The 17,390-nt window shown below is 42.1% G+C and overlaps 1 protein-coding gene across 6 annotated transcripts in view; it reads left to right on the plus strand.

The window, feature by feature from the left end:
- The first annotated feature begins 2,465 nt into the window (after nt 1-2,465).
- The window catches only part of RHOBTB1 (Rho related BTB domain containing 1), a 70,210-nt gene continuing 55,285 nt past the window's right edge, over nt 2,466-17,390 (plus strand). For 2 of the 6 annotated variants that reach the window (XM_036828639.1, XM_036828642.1), the window contains exons 1-2: nt 2,990-3,276; nt 5,362-5,412. The gene's annotated coding sequence lies outside the window, so the exon portion shown is untranslated. Of the gene's footprint in view, nt 2,550-2,989; nt 3,277-4,306; nt 4,382-5,361; nt 5,413-17,390 lie in introns of those variants that run through there. The other 4 variants (XR_005016813.1, XM_036828638.1, XM_036828640.1 and 1 more) reach the window with 3 other exon arrangements.

Here is a 17,390-nt window from a genome sequence, read left to right on the forward strand (position 1 = left end):
TGCTTCAGAGGATTATTTGCTATTGTTCTTTTCCTTTCCTGTTTGCAAAGTATAGTCTGTACTCATTTTGTCCAACTTTTCTAGAATCCTGAGTTTCATGTGTAAAATTTGGGGGCTACATAGCACCATTGTGGCAACCTCTTTCTCAGATCACTGCCCTGGTTGGGAAGGACTTCCTAAAACCATGACCTTTCCTCTCTCACACCTGAATTATTGTTTACACCAATTTATTTTCCTGGACATTCTTCCGGTCATTTTCCCTCAGATGTAGGCCATCCAACTGGGTAATTCCATAATGATTGTTAATTCTTTGCCCCCTGGAGAAGAAGCATCCTTTGGAAGGCCTATCTGAGCCTTGGTGCCCCCTAGGAGTGGAGGGCAACGTCTGAACAGTTGTGTACCAACTGGGATCTTTGTATAGGTGTCCTTGTGGTCCTACGACCTACCTGCTGCTTAAACAAGGCATTTAATTCTTTTTAATTTATAACTGAGGAAATGAAAGAAATTGAGAAGAGGCAGGATGTCAAAAAGCCAATTAGCGGTAAAATAAGGCCTTAGCACAGGCTGACCCAGGTGCAAATGCAACTGTCAAACTCTCAGGAAACTGCCTCTGTGTGCCTCAGTTTTCTCATCTATAAAATGGTTATGTTAACAATGGCATCTACCTCATCCGCTGTTGTGAGGCTTAATTGAGACAATGTGTTTGAAATCTCCTAGCCTAACCCATTGCCTGCCACATGTGAAGGCCATAATACATGTTGATTCCTATTTCTTTTGAAGTTTTACACTATTTCTTAGCCCCTCAGGGCAGTTTGAAGAGAAATGGCTTGCAATAAAGAGAACTGATTGCTAGGAGTGAACAGGGTTAATTAACTTTTCCCAAGAAAGAAATGTGTTCCTGAAAAAAATGTATAATATATTGATTAAACCTTTCAAAATGGAGTCACTTTAAAATAGACTAAGCAAAGTCTGTTTTGTGCCAAGTAAATGATCACCCCCTCATGTATCTGTGTTGAAGTTCTCAGAGTAGACGCCTGTACTTGACTTTTCATTATCCTCTCCTCTGGGTATCAAAGATTAGGGACTAATAATTCCATTCCCAACAGACAGTTCAGTGAGGATGGCTTAAACAAAGCAGATTGCCCTTAATAACTTTCCTTGTAAAAACATTGAATTTCACTATATTCTTGGGTCTCTGGGAAATTCAGAGAGCACCAGGCAAGACTTGGTCTCCAAAGGGAATATAAACTAGTGAGGAAGAGTAGGAATATCCAATGTAGTAAAACTCATCTGGGGAGTCTAGGAAGGGAGAGCATCTGGGAATCTGAAGATGGTTTCTTGGAAGAAACTGAGGGACAGAAGGGTATGTTTCCATGTATAATTTTTTCTAATGTTCTGTTTCTTGAGGGGTAACACAAAGAGACAGCCTTTGCAATAGAATGTGGGTCCCTCTTTCCCAGCCCTGCAAACCTTCAGGAACCCATTAGCTGAGAACTCCTTGAGGACTAAGGACACATTGTTGCCATCTTTGTATCCTCAGCCCTTAGTACACAGCCTCCTCGGTGAAGGTGTATTAAATGAACAAGCCCCTTAAGGTAGCTGAACACATCAATACCTTTATCTCCTAATTGCCTCTTTATAATAAGCTGGGAATAATGAGGTTTAAAACAGTAATTTTAATAGGCTGACAGAAAGCACGTTGAGGGCCGGCACCAGGTTGGTTGTGTTCGCTGTCACCTCCTTAGAGCTTGACAGGGTACCTGACACACTGTATGTAGACACTAAATAAGTACCTTTTACGTGCGTGCATGAAAACTGCCCCTGGTCCTGTCCTCAAAGCTCAAAGTCGGGGCTTCGCTGGTGGCCCAGTGGTTGAGAATCTGCCTGCCAATGCAGGGGACACGGGTTCGAGCCCTGGTCTGGGAAGATCCCACATGCCGCGGAGCAACTAGGCCCGTGAGCCACAACTACTGAGCCTGCGCTCCGCAACGAGAGGCCACGATAGTGAGAGGCCCGCGCACCGCGATGAAGAGTGGCCCCCGCTTGCCGCAACTGGAGAAAGCCCTCGCACAGAAACGAAGACCCAACACAGCCAAAAATAAATAAATAAATAAATAAATTAAAAAAAAAAAAAAAAAAAAGCTCAAAGTCGGCCTGGAAGAGTAAGAAAGAGTTCACGAGGAAGGATGGACTGTCGTGGGCATCCAAGAATTCTGACAACCCACGAGCGGCCAGAAGTCAATTTCACTTCCTCACTCAGCCATTTGTAGGCGGTTTTAAATCGCCTACTTACTCGGGTCGGGGGGATGCGGGGGTAGCCCGTGTGACCTTACCGCCCCCTGCGGGGACCCCCACGAGCCAAGTCACAGAGGAAGGTAACCCAGAGCGGGGAGCCGGCCAACACGTGCAGCGCCCAGGGGAGGAGGAGGCTGGGCTAACGCAGCCCTTAGTCAGCAGCTGGGCTCGGTTTTGAAACAAAAGCCCATGTCCTCCCTCGGAGTCCGCGGCCGGTCAGCTCCTGGGGGGAAGAAAACCATGCTGCCCAGCCGGTTAGTGGCCCAACTTACTTTTCCGGAGCCTGGGACAAAGGGCCAGCAGTTGTAAGGGAATGGGTGGAGTGTTGGGGACAGAGGACGGGGTGGGGTGGAGTGGGGGGGGGGGCTGGTCGTCCTGCCCTTCCCCGCCCGGCCGCTAGCGAGCGGGGCTGGGGTCTGCCAGGCACTGCGCACGCCAGCCCCCGGGCAGTCTGCCTCCGAGCCCGGGCCCCCCGGGTCCGCGTCAAGCGGAGGCACCTTTGCAACCCGCGCCCCAGCGCACAGACACACCAGGCCCAGGTTTCATGAATGAAATCCAACCGTGTGGCTATAAATAGCCGCGAAGGCTGCTAACGTCACGGAGCGAGCGGCGGCCGCCAAGGCGGCGGAGCTGGGTGCCGAGCGCTCTATTCCGCCCGGCCGGCCAGCCAGCCTGAGAGCCGGGTGGGGGCGGGAGGAAAAGGGGAGGGCTGTGGGGCGGCGGCGGAAAGGGGCGAGCCCCTCCGGCCCGGCACCGGGAAGAGCGGCCGCGGCGCCGGGCGAGCCCGGGAGGTGAGGCAGTGCCATGCTGCCTTTGTGCAAAGTTGGGCGGCGGGCGGCGCGCCGCGCGCAGGGGCCCCGCACACCCGCGACCGCGCGCAGCCGTGGCTGCTGCTGAGTGGCGGGGGCCAGCGCCCCCCTCGCCCCCCCGCTCCCCCAGCCCTTGAAGGCGGAGAGAGCTGGCGTCTCGCTCGGCTTCAGGGTAGGTTCTGTGTCGTGAGTGCGCTATGCTGTGAAACTTCTTCTCCGAGCGGCCGCCGCGGAGCCCCGCTCCACCCGCCCCGGCCCCGGCGGGTGGCCTGTGGGAGCCCCGGGCCGCGCGCCACGCGGCGGGCAGCGTCCCGAGCGAGAGTCGTGGCACCGAGCTGCTCTGGGAGCCGCCCTCGCCTCTCTCGCGAGGCCGGGAGCCCCGCCATCAGAGGCAAGCAGAAGAGATTCCTAGGAGCGCCCGTCCAGCCGCACCCCTAACTTGGGGCTGAGAAAATGCACAACAGGCACCCTTAGCAGGCGGGCTGCGCCGGGACGGCGCGGGGGCGGGGGGCCGCGCAGACCAGAGGCTCTTTTCCTTGGAAGGACGGTGGTGGGGAGGGGGATACCCGAGCCCCTTGGGCGCTTGCACGCCCCCCGACCGGTCAGCCCAGAGTTCGGCGCTCCCCACCACCAGCCGGTGTCCACGGAGTCTGTTGTGAGTTGCTGTGACAACAGTAGGAGCTGCCATGAGCGGCTGGCAAAACACCTTACCTTGTCCCTGCGCGCTCAGCTTTCGGGGAGAAAAACGGGGGGTGGGGATGTGCAGACAGGGAATCCAACCCCTACGACAGAAGACGAAGTGGAAGGAAGGCCCAACTGTGTAAAAATGGACCACCCGATCCTACTGTTCGCTCTGCCGTTTCTACCCTCAGCAGTATCAAACATCTCAGCTGAGGTGCACTGTCAATATTTAGACTTGGACAAGGCAGAAAGTTAGAGGGGAGCGCCAGGCGCAGGGTTCTGACTTGGTTTTGCACGTCAGCACACGAGCTGTGCCTTTCGAGCTGGCTGCACACGTTTGCTGGGGTTGGGGGCGGGGAAAGGCACGAAGATCGGTATATACACAAAGGCACCCAGACCTAGGAAGACCTAGGAAGTTAAGACCAGAGGAGTCGCCTTGACTTTGAACTTCCCCCAACCCGTGCTGTTCACGCAGCTCTGTTGAACCCCAGCCAGACGCTCAGCTTGAGGTTTCACTAGTTTGGGGCTCCCCACCACCAACCGGGGCAGTGCTGCATGTTCTACACCGTACTGTGGATCCTTTCTAAGCTGCGGAAGTATGTTATCAGTAGTTTTCATCTCTGTATAACTGTGCTCTCACTATCAGCAGATATAAATAGCCAATAGGCTGTGTGTGTTTGATTTCAGCAAACGCTAGGCTTTTCTAAACATACAGATAAGTTTGTTTAAAAACACTCTTCAGAAATTTGGAATTATATTTCATTTCCGGTAACTTTGTAGATGCCCAAGAGGGTCACTGATTGCTAGAAAAGAAACACAAGCTCTTTTCAATGTAAATAATGTCTACACACCGCTCCGCAGGTGGAGCTCCGCAGGTGGGCAGCAAATTATTATTCAACTGAGTTTCCTCTGAGATGCCTGGATTGTATTTGGACGTATTCGTGGGAAGGGGATTTACCTTGTTCATCCCAGCGTGGAAGACTTGGAAAACTCAGTCGGAAGCAATGAAATCATAGTACTCTTAGCTTGCCCCGTTGATTGTTGTTTTGAGAGGAGCGTAAATTTAAGTACATAGGGGCTATGTGTGATCAAAGAGGTGGAAATAGAAACATAGGTAGCTCGAGGTCACTGGCACAACAGCGTAACTTATTAACTATACAAATGTAATCAAATAGTAAAAACCAGAATCATTTGGACTTTCACTTATGATAATATGGTCAAAAAATGCTATTTTGGAGGAATAGCATGTCCACTTCGTTGACTTCCGTATTGTTAAATGCCTGTAAGGTTTTTCTTGTTCCTATTCCTGAGTTTGTGGTTAAGTGCTTTTCTCTGTATCATCCCCAAAGGCTCAGAAACAGACTTTCAGAAATGCTGCAGAAAGTTAACCTAGCTATTTCAGGATGTATGTGACCCCAAGAAATGCCATTTTAACACTGACACTTGGCAAAAGTAAAGCAGATTCTGCCCTTTGGGGGGGAAAAAAGGAAAACAATGTATGTTAAAAATGTCAGTGGCTCCCCATGTGCTCCTAGCAAGCAGCAAGATTTATAAAGTATTTCTCTCTTTTGTGTAGGTAAGTCCAGCTGTGAGCGGGGTGTTCTGTTCTTCACTTCCAGCAAGCCAGGTCAGTGTTCTTTGAGCAAACCCATGACCATAAATTGCTGACATCCTGTGTCTAATTCTGAGCATGCAATTCAGAACAAGTTTCTTAGTCATTTGTCTTAAAATGGTTTGTCTTTGTCATGTTTTTATTGACTCAATTATGAATATCACAATTTCAATGATTATTAAAATTATTCTATTTACCCTGTGAGCAAAATGGTACTAAAATGGGCCTTGAATCAGTTTGTTCTTTATAAGACTTTTCATTTTCACTTTGGGGGGATCCAAGTGGTGCCAAAATAGCTGAAGATACTGGGGATTTGGGTGCTTGATAACTAAGATTTTACATCTATGCTAATCTTAGCGCTCTAAAGCTGAAAGAAAATTGATACAATAATACCTGACATTTTTGAGCATGAACCAAAGTTCAGGTAACGTGCCGCATTCTTTATACTATGTTCTCAATCTGCATCAAAAAAATCCCTGTTAGGTGTAACTACTCCCTTGGTCACCAAAGGACAGGTGAGGAATTGAAAGTTCAGAGAGGTTAGGTAATAGGTTCAATTCCTGCTTCTCTAGTAAATGGAAGAAATAATATTTTTTTTCAAGTGCTGTCTTACTCCAAAACCTAAATTCTCTAATTGGAAAAATCTTATCTCCAGTAGAGAAACTGGGACCACGAAAGGTTAAGCGACTTGCCTAAGATAACTTGGTAATTACAGCTTATGTAGTAACATTCAGTGGCACAGCTGTTACAAAAGAATAAATTCCATTCTCTTAAGTATTGTAAAACAGCAAAATATTAAGTATTCATATGTACTTTCTGGCATGGCCCTGTCAAAAATTTAAGAAAGTTTTTTACCATGGGGTCTCTGGTTTTAAGGATCTCACAAACAGATTTAAAAGACAAGATATTAAACATTCATGTAGTAAAAGTGAGAAAATAAATCAAGATCATACATGCCAGAAGTTTGAACTGAGGGTCAATGGTACATTTACGAGAAGTTCAGCATTTTCCACCCTGTGGGACTACTTTGCAATTCCATGTATGCATGGAAAAAAATTTCCAAGCACATTTTTGTCAGGATAGATGATAAAAGGGTGAGAGATTGAAGAAAGACAGAATGTAGAATTTCAAACCAAGAGGGAGACATGCATTCATTTAGAACTGCTAAATTACAGTATCTCAAACTCAAGGTGTTATTGCTTCAAAAGCATTGAAACAAAATTGTGAGCTGTCTGAATCTTCACAGCATCAACGAGAAAGCATTACAATTTGGCATACTGGATTCCTTCTGAAACCTCAGTTTGTCTGATATGTGCCACGTAGATAGATTTGGATACCTAATAGTTAAATACCAACTGAAGTCCTGAAAATGGCCAGTATTTAAAGATTAAGCAGGACATTTTCAGTTTTTGCCGGGGTTGACAACCATCTCCTTTCCCCCTTTCATACTCCCCTCCTACTTTTTGTAGAATAATTTGTAACAGTTGTTAATCCTTCTCAGAGAGTATTATATAAAGGGATAATAAAAAATAAAATGGGGAATAAATTACTAGAGAAAGCTTTACTATATCATCTTTTTTAATGTACTGAAAAACCCCAACTCAAGCTAATAACCCTAAAAGCTTAATTAGTTAAGAGATACTTTTAAGCATGTAAGGGGTTGTTATAAGCTGTCCTATTACACCTTTGTCCTATAAAAGTTGTTATATAGTGTATCATTACAAAATAGATCATAAGAGCACTGTTAGACTGGGAAGATCCCATTACAGGTTAAGGAAGGCCTCATTATCAACTGATATTTGCTTAGCTATGACAATGGTATGTCGTAAATTATCCATATAACAACTATAAACCTATAATTACTTAAAGAGTAAAATTATACTCTGAATCATATAATGTTAGCACCAAAAGAAGCTTCAGAATGAGCATGGTATCTCTAGTAGTAAGTTAATTAGCAATCATTTGTTTGCTTTTTTGAACTTCAGAGGCTTTGGTTAATACGCTTGACTTATCTTAAAACATGCCTGGAAATATTTGACACTTTACTATGTTTTTTTGCTCAGGAAATTTACCTGTAGAAAACAGGAATTTTTTTCTTTAACCTTTCTATTGGTCTTCCTTTTAGAAAACAGGCAGTTCAACCTCATTACGTGAAGGCTAGGGTTCAAAGAGTACAGGCGATTTGAATCTGGTTCTTGTGTTCTTTTGTTCACCCAGTCTTCCCACCAACCTGGCAACACCAAAACAAAATTTGGACAGGGAAGGAAAAATAAGTCACAAAAAGTGTGGTGCATGTAGAAAGGGGGAGGGGGTGGGAGAGTGTTTGAGTGCTGGGGGAGGGGATGGGGAAAGGGAGAGCTTTGGCAGGAAGGGCAAGATGCAGTCACTCAAACGGATGGGATGTGTATGGATTGATTATTGATATGTCAGCATCAAAATTGTTTGTTTTTTTTGGTGGGGCTTATAAACAAAGTAAGGTCACCTTCTCCTTGAATCTTTTGTTCTTTGTGCGCATTGGGCAGAAACTGGGAAATAGGCAAAAAAAAAAAAAAAAAAAAGCCACTAAAATGAAATGTGGGTCTGACAGGCACTCTTTCCAGATGTCCCAGGACACTCCTGTCTTCAGACACTCCCTCCAGCTGTCCTGTCAAATACATCAACATTTCTCATAAGGTTTTATCCACTAAGGGTGAATTAGAAGGTTTTACAAAGAAAGAAAGAGATAGATGCCAGTAGGTCCAGAAGAAGCATGATTACATTTCTCCACTCTGCACCTGAGTTTGTTATTGCATAGACACAGATTAATGCCAAGTTCCCAGTGCTAATGAGGTACAGTCTCATGCTCCATCCCTCCGTGGAGAAATTTCCTTTGAATTGTTACCCAGTGGTAGTCCAGACCCCTAATGACCACTGGAATAACAATAACCAGTACTTAGTATGCTCCTACTAGATGCCAGACACTTGACTGCATTACAGCTAATATTCATTATTAATTCCAATTTTACAGAAGCCTAAGGGAAACTCAGATATGTTAAGTCAGAGAACTAATTGGAGGTAGAGCTTGGATTTGTACCCAGATCTGTCTAAGAACTTGAATATATATTTGTTTTAAATATATCCTGGGGGGAAAAAACACTTTAAAAACATTAAATTCCAGGTTATTCTTGCAGATGGTAGAGTACAGGAGTTAAGTAATTATTCTTGTAGGGTTTTTTGAATTTTGGTTTTTTTGTTGTTGTTTTTTTTTTGTTTTATATTTGGTAACTTGAACCACACAGCAGTCTTGTCTGGACAGACTTGTTAACTCTTCAGGTCATTTCTAATATATTTTGATGGAAGTCACAGTTGTTAAGCAGTTGAGTCATGGAGGGTTGAATCATGGACCCGGAAAGGTTCTTAAGGATACTTAATCCAACCTCATGTAGGTGAAAGAAATCTGCCACCCAGAGAAGCAATGTAACTCACCACTCTTACAGTTTATAAGTGGCACAGCTGGAACTGAACCCAGGTTTCCAAGGCCCAGCCCAGGGCTCAATACTATTACATAACACTGCCTGAAACGTGCCAAGTCTTCTGAAGCCTCCAACTTAGCCCAAATTACAGCTATCAAGTTTGAAACACATCTGAAACCTAATATACATCCAGAAATGGGTGATAAGAGGATTCCAGCAATGTAAAGATAAGGTGGGTACTAGGAGAAGCCTCACTTATCTTCACTGACACCAGTATAGACCAGTCTTGCCTCGTATTCAAAACATAACAGCTCCATACTCTTGATCCCTTCCAAGCTGTCTTTGTTGAGATACCTGTTTTCATCAAGTATGGAGCTTTTTAATTTTGTCTGTGGAGTTCTGGCTTTTTATTAGCTATGTGATGTGGGTGACATAGTTCTTTGAACCTTATTTTGCTCGTCTGTAAAATGCTAACAGTATCACCTCTGTCAGAGGATTATGCGGATGCTATGAAATCACACATGTAAAACAGATAGTAGGTGCTCATTAAGGGTGAGTTCTCTTCCTAGCCTTGCTAAAGTATCTTAAGGGAAGATGTTATAACACATAAGGGCATTCATGTCATTTTGCTGCTAAATGTTCTTCAGTCATTTGAAGTCTGATATTGCAAGGAATGATTATAGTGACCTTTTTTCTTGGGTGAAAATGGGCCCAGTTGTGTCTCAGTACCAGTGGCGTGGGCACACCTGGGTACAATTACATTTGTCTTCTTCATGCTCTAGGGTTACCAGGGTTTACTTGAATTATTTTATTGCTTCGGTTTCTGCCTCAGACTAATACCAAGCTCCTCTTGAAGATTTGTGGCTCTCATTTCCTTCCAGACACTGTTTAAGTATCTAACGTGTTTTCCACATAGACCTTTGCATCTCAAAGCATCCGCTATGTTTTCAGCCAAATAACTAAGAAATATTTCCAGAGAATAGTGTTGCCAGTAAAATATTTTTGCTTTCAATTTCAAAACATGTGAGAGTTTCCTCCCATCATTTCAATTAACTCTAGTATTGAATCTTTCCTGTGCACTGGCCCTGTCTTTTCTCTTTGCCCTGGGTTGCTGACTGCTTTATTGATTGGGAAAAACATAAGCACTACAATTTCCCCCTTTCACCCGCAGCACTTGATAGCTACCCTGGCCTAAATTACATCTCTGGGAAGTGTTTCATCACACTCCTCTATCCAGCTGCCACGCTTTGTCATGTGGCACTTGCTGCCCTGCTTTGGGTTTTAGGAACCAAGCCTTTGGCAATGTGTCCTATTCATCCTATACATGCAGGAAAGCTACTGATACGATTATTTTCTTACTTGTACTTTTCCCCCCTTTTTGACATTAATAATCCAAGTGGCCTAGAATAGCCTTTATTTTCCTAGTGGCTCAGTTTTCCTTTTCAGTATTTGACAAATGTGACAAATGGAAAGACGTATGTCCTTTTCTTCAGGCTTAGGTGTAGCAATTAGTTGTTTTCCCCAGTGCTATGGCTCAGCTGGTGCGAGATGCTTACAGATCACCACCTGCTAGACTGTTACTAGTCTCAAATCGGTTATATAAGTTTCAGTTCATACTAAGAAGTTTATTTTTAAAGCAGTGCTTCTCAAACTTTAATGTACATACACATCACCTGGGCATCTCGATAAAAAGCGGATTCTGATTCAGAAGTTCTAGGATGAGACCTGAGATGATGTGTTTCCCAGGGGCTCCTCACTGATGCCGGTGCCACTGGTCTGAGGACCACATTTTGAGTAGTGAAATATACTATACTCTCTAAAGTATAGTCATTACTCTATCTTATGCTGAAACTCATGCCTTGGAGGCTGTAAGGCTCCCATCTTATTTTGTTTGCTTCTTTCTTAAATTATAATAGAGAGTCATGGAATCTTATGAAAGTCATGAAAGGGATATGCTGGTAAATCAACCAGCACTCTGGGGAAAAAAGGAATGCATTCATGTGCATACATAAGTTGATTATAAATTTTACTGACAAAGGATGTGTGTAGCATACAATTTATAAATAAAAACAAAATAAAGAATACTCTTTGTTGTGAACTCCATCTAGCTAATTGGGTCTCACAAAACACTTGTTGGTTTTTGAGAACTGACCTGCGGTACAACTGATGAGTGTAATTCCCATATAAACGTTGGCTGATATTTTCCCTTATGTTAATGAGTAAGATAAAAGTGAAATAACAAAGACATATGTCAGAACTGTACGCATTCATCAAAGATATGAATGACTTCTTTGCTGAACCAGATAATAGCTTTTAAATACTATAAAGATATTTCCTGAAATGTACTATTCATAATGTAACAGCTAAACATATTACCCACTTTTAAGCTTAATCTGCATTATTAACATTTTAAAATCATTTTCTTAAGTCAAGACAATCAACAGAACAATAAAGCAAGCCCTGATGTGAAGCGGTTGCCAATTTCACTGGTATAAATACTCCCATCATGGCCAATTTGAAGCCACCATTGTGACTGAGCTGGAGTTGGAAAGAGAGGGTACAGTAGCGCACCGTTATCTAGCATTTCCACCATACAGATAAAATTTGCATAAATAACCTCAAAATATAGATAACAATAAAATAAATACAAAGGGTGAGTTCTGAGTATTTAGTACCTTTGTTTTTAGTATACTTTATTTAATTGAAACTTTATCTACTTTAATTTTCAATACTGGCCCTATTTTTTTTTTTTTAATGATTATTCTATGTTTATTTTTATTTATTTTATTTATGGCTGTGTTGGGTCTTCGTTTCCGTGCGAGGGCTTTCTCTAGTTGCGGCAAGTGGGGGCCACTCTTCATCGCAGTGCGCGGGCCTCTCACCATCGCGGCCTCTCTTGTTGCGGAGCACGGGCTCCAGACGCGCAGGCTCAGCAATTGTGGCTCACGGGCCCAGCCACTCCACGGCATGTGGGATCTTCCCAGACCAGGGCTCGAACCCGTGTCCCCTGCATTGGCAGGCAGACTCCCAACCACTGCGCCACCAGGGAAGCCCAATACTGACCCTATTTTAACAGGCTTGCAAAAGTCCTGAAAACTTAACAGTTGGTTCGTGGGCTAGTAGAGGCTGGCTCTAGCACACCACTGGATATGGACCATCTGGTCCCAGTGATTCTCAACCTTTGCTATACACTGGAATACCCCCAGGAATTTATAACCTACGGTTTTATTAGTAAATTCATGTTAGGGCCCAGGAATCTGAATTTTTAAAACATTTTTATTGAACTGTATCTTATTTAAAGAAAAATACACAAATCATAAGTATATAACTTAAAGAATTATCACAAACTGACCACACACCTTCACCTAATCTAACCAACACCTAAATATAGAAACAGAACATCACCAGCACCCAGAATCCCTTCTTAAGCCCCTATTCAATCACTACCCAATCGAGGCAACCACTGCCTTGACTTCTAATACCAGGAATTAGTTTTGCCTGGTTGTGAACTTTTATATAAATGCAATCTCTTTTGTGCCTGGCCTCTTCCCCTCAATATTATGTTTGGAAGATTCATTATAATGTATGCAGCAGTAGTTCATCCATTGTTTTTTAAAGAAACTCTTCAATTTTATCTTTTTTTTAATTTTTATTTTATTTATTTATTTGGCTGCACCAGGTCTTAGTTGCGGCACGTGGGATCTTTGTTGCGGCATGCGGGCTCTTAGTTGCGGCATGCATGTGGGATCTGGTTCCCCGTCCAGGGATCGAGCCCGGGCCCCTGCATTGGAAACGTGGAGTCTTACCCACTGGACCGGCAGGGAGGTCCCAGTTCATCCATTTTTAGTGCTGTATAATATTCCATTGTGCGAACAGGCCTCAATTTATTATTTCTATATCCATCATACTGTCGATGGTTTGTTTCCAGTTGTTGGCTATTACGAATAGTGCTACCAAGGACATTCTTGTGCAGGCAGCAGTATTTGAAACAAAACAAATTCCCCCAGTGATTCAAATGAGCGGCTGATTTCTTGACTGCCTTCTCTATAATTTCCCCTCCTGTCTTTTATTTCTCATATGATGTGACCAAAGCTATTGCTTCTTTCGTGTGAATGTACTTTTAACACCTTAAGCCATGAAGCTGTGTGCTTCCATTCATTACAGCATGTTCTCCTGGCTCTTTTCAATTTAGGTTCACCAACACCCCCTTTCATCAAGACATCTGCTCTTGTGCACTCTAAATAGGGATGAGATTTGGCCTCACATCAATAGCATGGAGGAATATTAGACATGGTGGAGATGGAGCCAAGGCTAAATTTGGCAGCCGATTGTTAAGGCTCCTGGAAAGAGGCTTCAAGGAAGGGAAATTGTTTCCCTTTGTGTGTATCAAACAAAAATCAACAGCAAACCTTTGGAATATTTCCGATTCTAAATTTTTAAAAAATTGATTTGTTTGAAGTAGACCAGGGACTCTCTTCTGACACGAGAACTGACATCTCTCAAAGTCTCATGACTTGATCTGGAAAGAGTACAGAAGGAGGTGTTCCCGTGGGCTTGTTCTACACCTAGTGTGCAGCCGGTGTAGCCTTGCTGCATTGTTCTAGGCTGAGTGGCTGTGTAATTTGTGTCTTTGGGCCTACTGAGATATTAGTTCCTTTGATAGAAGTCAAGGGAGCTGAATGACCAGGAGCTCCAAGATGATGCTGTTGATGGAGTAGGATGGGTGCTCAGAATGGAAAGAAAGGCGCCAACAGCAGCAAGGCTGTTTCCTGCCATATGAAAGGCACGTCACTTACAGCTTTCATGATATGCAGAGAAAAAGTAAAGAATAGACACTAATTCCACATAATGAAAGAAGAATGTATTCCCACACACATAAATATCAGAGTCCCTGGTTTTCCTACCTCCCCACCCTCACTTTTTTGTAAAATGTCTTTGTTATAAAATAACACATGTTCATTATAGAAAAGATGGAACATGTATGTAGATAAGAAAAAAAGAAAAATTAAATCAGTTATCCCAGTTGGTATTAATATTTTAATGTATCTCTATCCCAAATATTTTTGTGTATATTTAGGAACATAATTTTTTTTAGGTACATGATTTTTAAGGAATGGTGTTACTCATGAACCTCTAACGAAAACAATAAATGTACTCCTATAACATATTTTTAACTGCTGTATACTCTCCCATTATATGGACACTTTTTAAAAATCCCTCCCCTGTGGTTGGATTTCTAAAATTGTTTCCAATATTTTGTTTCCACAGTAATATGATGAACACTCCTTTAATGGAATCTTTTTGTAATCCTCAATATTTTTTTAGGAGTAAAGTCTTATAACTGGATGAAAGTTATGGACATTTTAAAGTCTTTTGAGTGCCAGTGGCACTCCAAAATAATGATACCATCTTCCACTCCCACAAACAGTGCCTCATCCTGCTTTTAAATAATGTACAATCTTTCATGTAATAATTCCTACCTAGAGTTGGAGGGTATAAGAACATGGCCTGAAAATACTAGCTAGAATCCACACATTGCTGGCAGCCAATAACCTCGAATAAAATAAGAGATTTTTAAGGTGTTTGTCCACCAGCATTTTTGGGTTTATGGTCTAACATTGCTAAGAAATCCTGGGGGGCAGGTGGTGGTGGGGGAAAAGTTTTCTTCATTTGCCTGAATGAGAGCATAAGCTAATCCTAACCGACATGTTATAGTCTCATAAATGATTAAATGCAATTGTTTGATTGTCATCATATCTGAAGGTTTCGCAGCAGGGGGTCTTTCTGGTGCTACAGACGCTAACCCAAGTGACATCTTTAGAGAATACTTGGAATGAACAATTTATGACAGAGGACTATAGAGACTTCTCTATACAAGGACGGATTTTTAAGGGCATCTAGTCTGCAGACTTGATATGAGCTTTCTCAAACGAGCGCTTTGACATCTCTTTAAAGACTTGGCCACTATTTTAATTATCAATTCTTGACAAAGCTTCCTGATCCAGCCCTTAGCTAAGGCTCACCCACATGAGGACTACAGGCCCTCCGAAAACAATGTATAGTGTCCTTTGTTGCTTTATATATATTTTTGACTTTAAAAAAGGATGTTGAAGTATAACGTGCATAGAGAAATGTGTCTAGATCACAAGTGTACAGTTTGATGAATTTTTGCAAACGGAACACACGTCTGTAACCAACACCTAGATCAAGAACCCCACTTCTGGTCACCACCCCACTGCATCCTCAGTATGTCTGAACCGCTTCAAATTTTATGTCCTGGGTAAGTCACTCATTTACAGAATTTGATTTTTGACTGAACCCTTCCGTAATATGAGCTAGCTGCAGTCAGCTTTGATCGAACTATCTCCCTTATAACTGAGAATATGTAGAATCTGCCTTTCCAAGTAAAGATTATAACATTAAATTCATGCACTGAGTGTGCAACAATATTTATGTGTTTGTGATTTGCAGGTATACAAATACACAACAGGCATACAAACGAATTTGGAACTTTTTTTCTTAATGAATACAAAGCTGATTGTACTACATTTACCCAACTTAAAAAAATCTTAACTACAATTGATTGCCACAGAATAGTTCATGGGCTAAGTTCCCAACAATTTCTTAAAATTGCTCATTTTCGTTACCATAAGTATTCCCTTTAAACACTCAAAATTTAAAAGCCAAGAATTTTTCATCTCTGAGATAGAATCGTATATTAAGTATCCTGGTTGTCCACAGCTGTCTCTTTTGGCTCAATTGCTATGTCTGATATTCAGCAAGATATCATTTAGGTTCCTATGTTCTTTTTAGTTGAGAGGTTGAGTCAGAAAAAAACAGGTGTAATAGGCTCACTATGCTTTTTAAATACATGGTTTTGAAAAACAATTTATGTATCATCAAAAATCATTTTCTATTATTACTGGAGTGTACCAGTGTACTCTTAGTAGAATTAACAATCAAGGGTTATGCTTATGTACTCATTACTTTTTTTAAAATAGTTTTCCCATTATAGAAGTAATACATCTAAGAATATTATTCAGCCAATAAAAAGGAATGAAGTACTAATACATGCTACAACATGGATGAACTTGAAAACATTATGCTAAGTAGAAGAAGACAGACACAAAAGGCTATCTCTTGTATGGTTCCATGTATAAGAAATGTCCAGAGTAGGAAAATCCATAGCAACAGAAAGTAAATTAATGGTTTCCAGAGCTGGAGGGAGGAGGGAATGAGAATGTCTGCTAATGGGCACAAAGTTTCTTTTAGGGATGATGAAAATGTTCTAGAATTAGATAGTGGGAATAGGTGTACAACTTTGTGAATATAATAGAAAAAAAAAACCCCTGAATTGCACACTTTAAAAGGGTGAGTTTTATGGCATGTGAATTTTATCTCAGTTTACCAAAAAGCGGTAATATATTTTCACTGTAGAAAATTTGGAAACTACAGGAAAGTAGAAAACTGGCAACAAGTTACAGCCCCATGATCCAGCCACAATCACTGGCATCTGTTTAGTGTACTTCCTTCCAATTTATTTGCCATGTATTGTTGCAGGAGGGGGAGACTGGTATCGTTGCCCTTTAGATGGCAAGGGCACAATTTATTAAATTTTAAGTATTCACTTATCAAAACCCACCCATCTCTTCTGCTCCAAACAAAGGGCGGGTCCCCAAGGAAGATCCATTCGTTGGCTGAGGGGAATGCACGTGAGAGAGGCAGAGAGCAATGGCCAGCCCTGTGAGAGGGGATGAAGCAACACCTGAAGGGAAAAGCTCTAGGGTCCCGAGAGGCAAAAAGACAGGTTTGAGCAGTTGCCATGGAGGCAGAACTCTTCAGGGAAACATCCCAAAGAAACTTTTTAGAAGTTTCGCTGCAAGATGCCTGATACATTATGTGAACTACATCTCTCTATTCTTCAATACCTGTATTGTTTTCAAGGCTTTCTAAAAGTCACATTTTTGTCCCTTTTAGATGTGTCACAGTGGTAAGGTGGTACTTGGAGAGAACAAAGAGGCTTGATTTTATTCGAGTTACACATATTCATTTTATGTAGTTTTCGTCAACTATGTTTCAGATGACTCTCCTGCACTTTCCCCTCGTAGTGATACATTAGCACTTCTCTCAGTTACTGCAAACTCAATGTAAACATAATTTTAAATAATGATAATCTTAACAGATCAGAGTTACTGAATGTTCTCTTGATGGCTGGCATAGTGATTAAAATATTTTACAAGCATTATCTAATTTCATCTTCACAACAACCATTGAGGGAAGTCATTATCCCCAGTTTACAGATAAGCAAATAGAGGCTTAGAAAGATTAAGTAATTTGCCCAAGATCACATACCAAGTACCTTAAATAATTATCCCCCGACTTATCATAGACAGGTGGTTTGCAATTTTTCCTTATTCTTAATAAAGATGTGATAAATATATTTGCTTTTAAAACATTTTCCATTTATAAAGTTATTTCCTTAGATGGGTATTTTTCAAATTTCCAAGTGGTTGAGTTTCTTGGTTGCTGTCATAAAACCTT

This window comes from Balaenoptera musculus, chromosome 16, assembly GCF_009873245.2.
Source record: "Balaenoptera musculus isolate JJ_BM4_2016_0621 chromosome 16, mBalMus1.pri.v3, whole genome shotgun sequence".
Classification (NCBI taxonomy): domain Eukaryota; kingdom Metazoa; phylum Chordata; class Mammalia; order Artiodactyla; family Balaenopteridae; genus Balaenoptera; species Balaenoptera musculus.